Below are 9,677 nucleotides of genomic sequence, written 5' to 3'. Positions count from 1 at the left end.
TGTTATCCATAGATACATTTCAGGCTACAGGGTAAGCCACAGCTGCAGCCCAGAATTACCACAGTATTATAAATCAATAGTATTCAATTAACAGGGATTTATACAAATAATCTAAAAATGTTTTATTTTTTATCATAAATTAGCTAACAGAGGAAAGGTTTTTTTCAGATTTTAGAGGTTTGTTATTTGTCACATTTTTTTCCCCATACAATCTGTGGTTATTTGTTGTTCTGTGGTTGCGGATGATCCCATTGAAAGGCTAATCTTGGAGATGCTGGCACCTTATGGCACTTTATAAGACAGAGTTGTCAATGTAGGCTCCCTTATAATGGATGTGTGATGACAGCCGTTTGGTAAGTGGGCTTCACAGAGCAATGTGTCTGCCATTTTAGCATATTCAAAGTTTTGCGTAGTGATCTCCTTACAGTAAAGTCCAGCACAGACGAAAACCTAAGCGGGTTAGCAGGCAGACAGGTAGGGACTTTTTAAAGCGGAACAACCCATCAACAGACTGAGACAGACAGAAACCGTCCACCCAGCTCCCAGTGAGTGCTGACAGTTCACGAATGTGCAGACACACCTCGTTAGATCTCCGCTGGTGTTCATTTGCGTAACTCTCCACCTACGCTGTGAGTAGGATTATGGGAATTCAATCGAGTATGTAGCCCCGCTGTATGTGCAGGCTAAGTATGGACTGGGTGATGAGCAGAAATCTAACGAACAATGGTTCTGTTCATGAGCATTTTTTGTAACTGATTATTATGCAGCATACAGGATATTAGCTCATCCCCAACACCGACCCCTAATTTATTAACACCAGGCTGACTTCTGTATTCTCAGCAGGGTCCAAAGAGATAAAAGGTCCCACATGAGTATTCAACGTTTCTGCTTGTTCTATATATTTTTGATCCTAAACGTAACCCAGTCGCAGTAGACAGCATAAAATAGACGGGCATGTGTCTGCAGAGCAATGCAAAGCTCTTTAGTAATAAAGTATTTCCAACATGTTACTAACGCAATACCATTGCAGTAGCATGCTGGAGCCTTTGCCTCCATTCCTCTCTCACTAACTAACACCTACTCTCTCACATAGTAACATGAAAGATCAAGAAGCTTTGTGGGTCCTCTGTTTCATCCAAACCATCTCTAATCCCTGCACAGGGATTGATCTCACAGGGGGGGAGGGAAGAGATCTTGTGGGTGATGGCTCCCCTCAGGTGCACTGAGGGAGCAAAGGCCTAATTGGGACCTTTAAAGCTAGTCAGTCCAGAATGACAGCTATTCTTTGGAAATCTGTCATAACATATTTAAGTTTAATTTGGGTCCAATTATGTGAGTTTCCTCTTTACACATTATTTAATATTTTATTAACAATTTACCGTGGCGAGGATGAAGAGGTCAAAAATAGTTTCTTTCTTTGGGAACGTTCCATCTTTTGATCGAGTTTCATAGAATTGGTAGTCTTTGCGTAATCCTGACGACAGGCAGACAGATAAATGGCATCGAAAACATTCACCCGCCTCCGCTCTCGTCTTAGAGGTTGGATTGCAAAAGGACGGTTTTACAGCACGCACCAGAACAAGTCTTATATTGTAATATTCCAGATGTCCAAATCATGTTTTCCATACTTCATCTTGAATTCAGGAATTGATCTGATTGAAGTGGAATCAGATCATTCTGGATCCGCTTACATGTACAAAGTGCATGTTTAAGATTATATAGGTTTTGTATAAAAAGCAGTTACATCCTAAGCAGCTATCTACATGAGATATAGATAAAACGGATAGTGGGACATCTGGTGACGTGTCTAAGGGATTGTTAGTTTTTTCAAGGCAGCTGCACAAAGTGAAAGCTTATTGTGTGTGGGTTCTGTGTCTTTATTGAGGACTGGCAAAATAAAGATGTTTTTGTCAGTGCTAAAGTAAACACAGTTGGGTGAAAAACATTGATGTTTGATCCAGAATCAAAATCTCTGGTTTTGGCAGTGTGACTAGAAACTGTTAACCAAAAAAGAAAAAGGAAGTGAAGGAAATGACAGCCACATGAAAGACAAACAACAGAGAGCCAGTAAAGCTATAAAGATATAGAAAGTAAACTGAAAAATAATCTCGGTGTATTAACCACATTAAAAAATATTTCAAGTCATTATATGTTGTATGAATTATGAGGAAGTAACGCTCATCGTATTTTAGCACAACGTGGTTCAGTCCTGATTTCATAAGCTGCTGCTGTGTGTGTGACAGATGGTTCTCGGTGTGACGACCGTCGGGATGACTCAGCATTCATCCATTAAAGGATTAGATATTCTGCAGATCAACGCTTCAGCAGAATAGCTTGCCTGCTCCAGTACGCCGCCTTTCTTGCCTCATTGTTTTATGATGCATTAGAAATAAAGCTAATCCAGCTCAATTACCCAAACAATAGAAAAAAAGACGTACACTAACAACGCTGTAAATTATTCTCTTGTACAAATTACTTTCATATACTAATTTATAATCATGTATTTGCTACAGGAAATGTATTTCGAGATATATATAATCATCAGCGAACTTCAAGCTCTTCATCTGTCAACTTAATAAATAAATATTTGTGACAAATGTGAAGGTTTTTGCAATAAATTATCATGTGCTACTGCCAGATTCCTGCATGCATGTCACTGAAATGAATTTTATTTTACTACAACTGATATTTATGCTAACTCTATCACTTCCCATCCTCCTAAGTGATAATTTCATATGTGGAATTAACCAGCAGGGACGTATATTACTGTCAGTTCAGTACCCCGACTCTTCTGATATGAAGCCATGCTGTTGTAATAGCTACGATATATCAATGTAGCATTGTCTTGCTTAAATAAATAAATATGTACGGTCTTCCCTGAAAACATGGCATCTGGACGGGAGCATATGTTTCATAGAATTTTTAGTTTTCCACTTTGCCTCAGTCTATTTTAGATGAGCTTTGGTCCAGAGAAGACCATCACATTTTCCCTTTTCAGGGTCGTACGGCTGTGATAGGATGAGAGGTGGGGTATATCCTGGACAGGTCACAAATCCATTACATGTCTAACACAGAGACACAGACAATCACATTCAGAGCTCACTTGCATGTCTTTAGAACAGACAAAGGTATACAGAGAACATCAACGCACTGAAAGAACAAAGCAGGCCCCACCTTGTTAACATACGTCCATTTTTTTTAAAAAGCTCGTAAAAATGCTGATTGGCTTAGTCAGAAAATATTGTTCGGCACATTGTGACTGAAAAGAAAACCATGTAAAGTTGTCGGTTGGTCTATTAGTCAGATCAAATGATGTACACAGTTTTTATTTGTGAGGGTGTGAAAAATCATCCCATTGTAGCAAATGTTAAAGGTCTGGCTGTGGAGTAACTCACATGTTCATCAGCGAGGACTATACTTCATGAACAAGTATGCATAATTTGGAGATGGTAGTGGTTTAAACCAAACAACAGTATTTATCAAAGTGTTTTTCATACCATGGGAAAAAGAATGGATAAAGGCGTTTATACTGTACACACTGGTTTAAACTTTTCCCAGTGTTAATATTAATAAAATTTGTTTTCTCTATTATATCTGTACCTGGTAGCTACACGTATGCTAAAGTAAAAGTGGTGACATGAGGCATGAGCTACGTATCCCATATGTTGAAATTGGGCAGCAGTGTGAGGAAAGAGAGGAGAGAAGGGGTAGGTATGGTGCTTGGGATAAAAATCAGGTAACAAGGAGTGAAGGGAGTGTAAGGGTGAGTCAATGAGATGATACAAGGGAGGAAGGACGGGACAGCGAAGTCTATAATCGGTTGCCTGGAGAGGATTAACCTGTCTGCCTCCAGCCTCTCCCTTCTGCTTTAAACAATATACCAAATACCTGGGTTACAATGGCGACTACCCTCTTTGCCTTTAACCCATAATAAAAATGATTAATTAGGCATGAGACTCCCAGTAAGGGAATTGTATTGTCTGCCTGTCCAGGTAAGCGGAACACAAGTTACTGTACGCTACATTAGCCTCTGCGTTTCCTGACTCCTTCACCACAAACACTATAATTAAAAGGCAGGGAAGGGCATTCCCTTCCTTTAATCTTTGGATTTAATTTTGATTGACGCTTTGAGACTTCATACCCCACACACACAGCAGACATGTACACTTTTCACCGCGCACACACTCCCAACCTCAGATGTAGCCGCGAGGCAAGCAGATACTAGTTTGTGTGAGAAACCAGAGGCCGCCAGACACACAGAAACACAGACAAACACTCCTATGAAAAGATGAGAGCACACTTGCGATGTTCCCACCATGCCGCTGTATGACAACACACAATAGGACAGGAAATAACACCGAGAATACACACACCTTCATCCTGCATTCTGACTGAACAAACACTTGATTGAAAATAGTAAGATTAATGGATAAATGCTTTGCTCAATAGCAACAGTGCAATGTCTGACAATTATGTATGAGAACAAAGACTCATTTACAGACAGTGTAATTGTGTAATTGCAGAGCTGGGCTGTGGATGCTTGCTTTATCTGATTATTCATCTTACAACAATTGTTCAAATGTAATAATAAACAATGTTATGATGGTCTGATTAACTTGGCGGATGATCAATTACCTACTTTATACTTTTTTTCCTACCTTCAAAGCATGTGTAGAATTCTGTGTTAAAATGTTGCCAGTTGAAACACTGAAGCAACCATAACAGGGATTTCTTTGCCAGGTATGTTAGAAGACCTTCTAGACCCCTTCCAGTGCCGTAATTCTTTTACACTATGAGTAAAGCTTCATGTAAAACTTTTTTTTTTTTTTTGCAGGACTGCAGGAAGTGCATTAGCTCCTCTATTGCAAAAAATGGGAAGAGCAAAATCTACATAGTGGCGATTGACAACAAACCACCCATGAACTTCATGACTGATGTTGGATCAACTAAAGAGGCTGCTGATGATCCATGAAAGTCAGGCTTACCAAGATGAGTCCTAGTCATAACTTATAGTAACTCTCTTTTCTTTCTCGTGAAGTGTTTTACGCACCCGTGCTGAAGGAGTAAGCAAAAAAGATAGCAGATTAGCAGATAAGAAATCCTCTAGAAGCAAAGCGACAAAAATATAAATGAAAACAATGATTAAGGTTGCGGTTCTTTTGCTGATAACATTTATGTGCATTTACACACATTCTCTCACTGATTGAAATCTATATAAAAAATTGTAAAACAACAACAACAACAAACACAGAGCCTTCACTTCCCAAAACACATTATGAATTGTACATTCATACACTTATTCAAATTCATTATTAGAAAACACTGGGACAGTTTATAGACCGAGTTGAGAGTCCTCCAAAAAAACAACACATATTAGTAGATATTTAGTGCATTTTGTAAGACATGTTTTTAAATGCTGCGACTCTTGCCATGTCCTCAACCCATTCTTGTATTGAGAGTACTCTATAGCACTTTCATCTTATCAAAAGACTCAATCTGCCTATCATGAAGCTAGTTTTTTTCTCTGGACTAAATGCTGAAATTGTGTCATCTATATTTGTGTCTCACTGTAAAATTTAAATGTTAATATATCAATAATATACCAATCTTCATTGGTATATTATGCAAGTTTGTTTGTTATGACTCTATGTATTCATGCACAAAAGTAGATACACAAAAGTTAGTGTGCACTGTATCCTTTCTATGTTCCTCCAACTAAATCACTTTAAATGACACTTTAAACTCATACACTTTTTCGATACACATCCGTGTATATAAATCACACAAAGAAAAGAAAATAATGTAGGTTTTGTCATGTCAGTCACGTTTTGCTTTCTTTCTTTCTTATTCATGTCTGCATTTCACAGAAAAAAAATCTGTACCCACAAACACTTAAAGTTCTCCAGGAAAAAATAGAATCAAATAAAAATGTTTGTGGCCGATGCTCAGTGATGACTGTTACAGCTGAAACCCACACGCAGCAGAGCCACATACCTCATTAAAGACCCTGGGATTAATTTTTTAAACATCACGTCCTTAAACGTCCTTCTCACCAACTTTCTGAAGAGTCTCTCGAACCACTTATGGGCAAGTCTGGACATACTCACGATGTGTTGCCAAAAAACCTTAAATCATACTGAACAATAAATACTCATGGAGATTAAAAATGAATTTTTGGGTCAGTATTCTTAATTTTTCAAAATGGCACAACTCCACAATAAAAAATAAATCAAGTTATTATTTGTAAGGTAAAAAAAAAATGCTTGTTTCCATTTTCTAATGGAAACTTTCTTGATGCCATCATAGAAAAATTAGGGATGTTCATGGCAACTAATGTGCAAATGGTAAATTTAACAGTAGTTAAATGAGAAAAATAAAAATCAGACAAGTCAGCCACTCTAAAAATTTTAAATCCTAATCTATCTATCTATCTATCTATCTATCTAATATTGTTATAACATATTTTTTTTCAGTGTGTAGGAAGCTGTATGAAACTCTTATTCAAATCGTGTTTTCAATTTTAAACTTTGCATTGTGTATAATGATACACAATGTCAGAGTCATTTGTAGAGTTGGGCTAACCTTAGCTAGAGTCTTTTTAAAATATTAATTTTCACATTGTTCGTTGTTTGTCGTTCCATTCAGGGATACAGCACAGCTATCTGTCAAGGCTGCAACTCCGAGTAGTGGTGGGTGGCATTATAACATCTTTGAACCAGTGGCTGCCTTTGTATATTCATAAAATAATAATAATAATAACAATAATAATGATGTATACTTTATTCATCCCTGTGGGGAAATTCCTCTCTGCATTTAACCCATTCACTCAGTGAAGCAGTGGGCAGCCACTGCTTCACTGTGTAGGGACGGTACCTTGCTCAGGGGTACCTCAGGGTAGCTGTTCAGTGGATTTGAACCCCTGACCTTCCGATCATGGGGCCACCACTCTACAGTAATACATTTAACCAACTGGGGGGGGGGTTTCAGTTTTTCTAGTTCTAGATTAAGAAAAAACATTGAATTGTGAATGCACAATAAAGTTACACTATCTACTAAGAAAGAATAAGATTTATATATTAAAAATGAAACAAAAGGCTATGTTTTCTTAACTTCGTTTTTAGATTTTGTTTACTTCACACAGTTATGGAGAACAATAACTTAAGTCTTTTCTTCATTTTTCCATGTTCTTTTTAATATTCAAAGAATAAAGACAGATCTATAAATGGAATTTTCACCTTTTTTTTTTATTATTGGCTACAATTACATTTTATTCTTTAGGATGATTTCTGAGGTTTAAAGGAAACCAGCTAACATCATATTCATTCCCACAGGGCAAGAACTACAAGCAGCCAGATGAGCATCAACCAACCAACCAACCAATCATCTTAAGTTAAGAGAAACATAGCAGGAGTACGACAAACAGTTGAATGGCTTAGCAAAAAGAAAGGAGAGGAAAAAAAAGAAAAGACCATCAATCAAGTTGTCAACTTGCCAACATACCAATCAAACAGCCATCCACTGAGGAGGCAACCATACCAGGCAACCACGCCTTGGGGTTTGGCACTGCGTGGCCTTCCACCACACATATTTGTATATTTCTCTGCCACATGGGATATTCAAAAGACAGAGATTAATTACATGCAGCAGGGAGAGATTATGTCTTGTTTACCCCAGAAGAATGCCATCTGTACAGTGCCAAGCCAAGCCCAAAAAAGCAGACCTGTGACTGCACAGGGCTACCTGCTCGGGAGCACTTAAACCTATGCCACCCACATCCTGTCTGCGTTACACAGGTAAAGTCGTACTTGGTCAACAAATAAGAGAGATACAAGAAACTGTCAGTGTCTGGAATTTGAATTTATTGCACAATTAGACTATAGCTATGAAGCCACCTGAAATGACATATAAATGGGCTGAAGAGGGCAAAGAAAAGTGGACTATAACTGAACAGAGTGGAGCAGAATTACTTACTGTTGCTTAGATATTTATACCAATCGTTTCCCAATGCGGGACAATAAAAAGTCTAGACAGCGACATCAAAAGTTCTCCTCTAACACATCAGCTTCTACACAATCCCTCTGGCACACTGAGTGATATGTCAGCTATTGTTTATCTACATGCTGTCAGATCGTAATCAGTTTATTACAACCATCTAACATGACCGCGTTCTGCTCTGAGTTTTGCTGAAGCTAGACATAACCGCCAACTTCAGACAGAGAAAATAAACACATCCTCTGTGATCAGCCATGCTTGGTTAACATCACTGACAACAAGATGTATTTCATACAATCATGAAATAGTTGTGTCATGCTGCAGTTTCAGAACCCAACGAAGCATGGGCATGCCGCCTTTTGATGTAATGCTCTCCTGCTCTGTCAGCAGATGTGTTAGGAGAGGTTTTGCTGGCACGGTCGCTGTTCTGATGAACAGCTAATTGTGTCAAGTGTCTTGCATGTTATGTTTGGTTTCATATTTTATCTCTGTGAGGTCTGACTATGAAGACAGCAAGGTGTGCAAGTCTTTATCAGCCTTGCACACCTTGTGATCCGGCATTAAACACACAGCTCAAGATTCTAGCATGCCTAATATAAATCATCATGGAAATGGATGGAGTTAAAAAGCAGTTGATGCATCATAGGAAAGGATATTTGGAGAGTTTTAAACAGCAATTTTCATCTTATATGTCTTCTCTTCCAGAAAAAAATCCTCCGTCCTGATTTCTTATTTTTTTGTATACACTTAAATCTTTTAGATCACCAGACAAAATTTAATGATAACCCAAGTTATCACAAAAAATGCAATTTTTAAATGAAGATTGTCTCAAGTGAGCTTGAGCTTCAGGACACAAACTGATGTTTGGACATTTTCCTTCAGGACTTTGTGTTAGAGAGCAGAATTCATGGTTCCATCAATTACAGCAAGTCGTCCAGCAGCAAAGCAGCTCCAGGCCATCACACTACCACCACCATGTTTGACGGCTGGTATGATGCTCTTTTTGAGAGATGCTTTGTTAATTTTATCCCAGATATTTTGGGACTCAAACATTCCAAAAAGTTCAACTTCTGTTTGATCAATCCAAAGATTGATTTCCCAAAAGTCTTTGAAATCATAAAGATGTTTGTTTTTTTTCTGACAAATATTTTTTTGTGTGTTTTTATGTGGTTTTTGTTGTGGAACTCTCCCACTGATTTTTGCCCAGTCTATTCTAATCATGCACACCGACATTAACTGAGGCAAGTGCAACCTGCAGGCCTCACTTCTGTATAATGGCTCTCGCTGTGGTTTGCTGGAGTCCCAAAGCCTTAGAAATGGCTTTGTAACCATTTCCAGACTGACAGATGTCAGTGACTTTGTTTCTCATTAAGAACAGACATTTACACCACGCCATGATGTGTTGTTTATTGAAATCTTTTAACCTAGTTCACATTGTCAGACAGGTGATTTCTTGATTCAACAGGTCTGACAGTAATCAGACCTAGGTGTGGCTAGTGAACTGGTTACTCCCAGTTACTTCATAATATAGCAAGGAGAGGGGCAATTACTTTTTCACATAAGGCCAGGGAGGTTTGCATAGCTTTAAAAACTGCATTTTCTATTTACTCAGGTTATCTTTGCCAAAGATAAATTAACATTGCTTTGATTTTCTGAATTGAATTGAATGTCCAAATGGATTTCAC

Source organism: Oreochromis aureus, linkage group 10, assembly GCF_013358895.1.
Source record: "Oreochromis aureus strain Israel breed Guangdong linkage group 10, ZZ_aureus, whole genome shotgun sequence".
NCBI lineage: Eukaryota > Metazoa > Chordata > Actinopteri > Cichliformes > Cichlidae > Oreochromis > Oreochromis aureus.
This window is presented reverse-complemented; position numbering follows the sequence as displayed.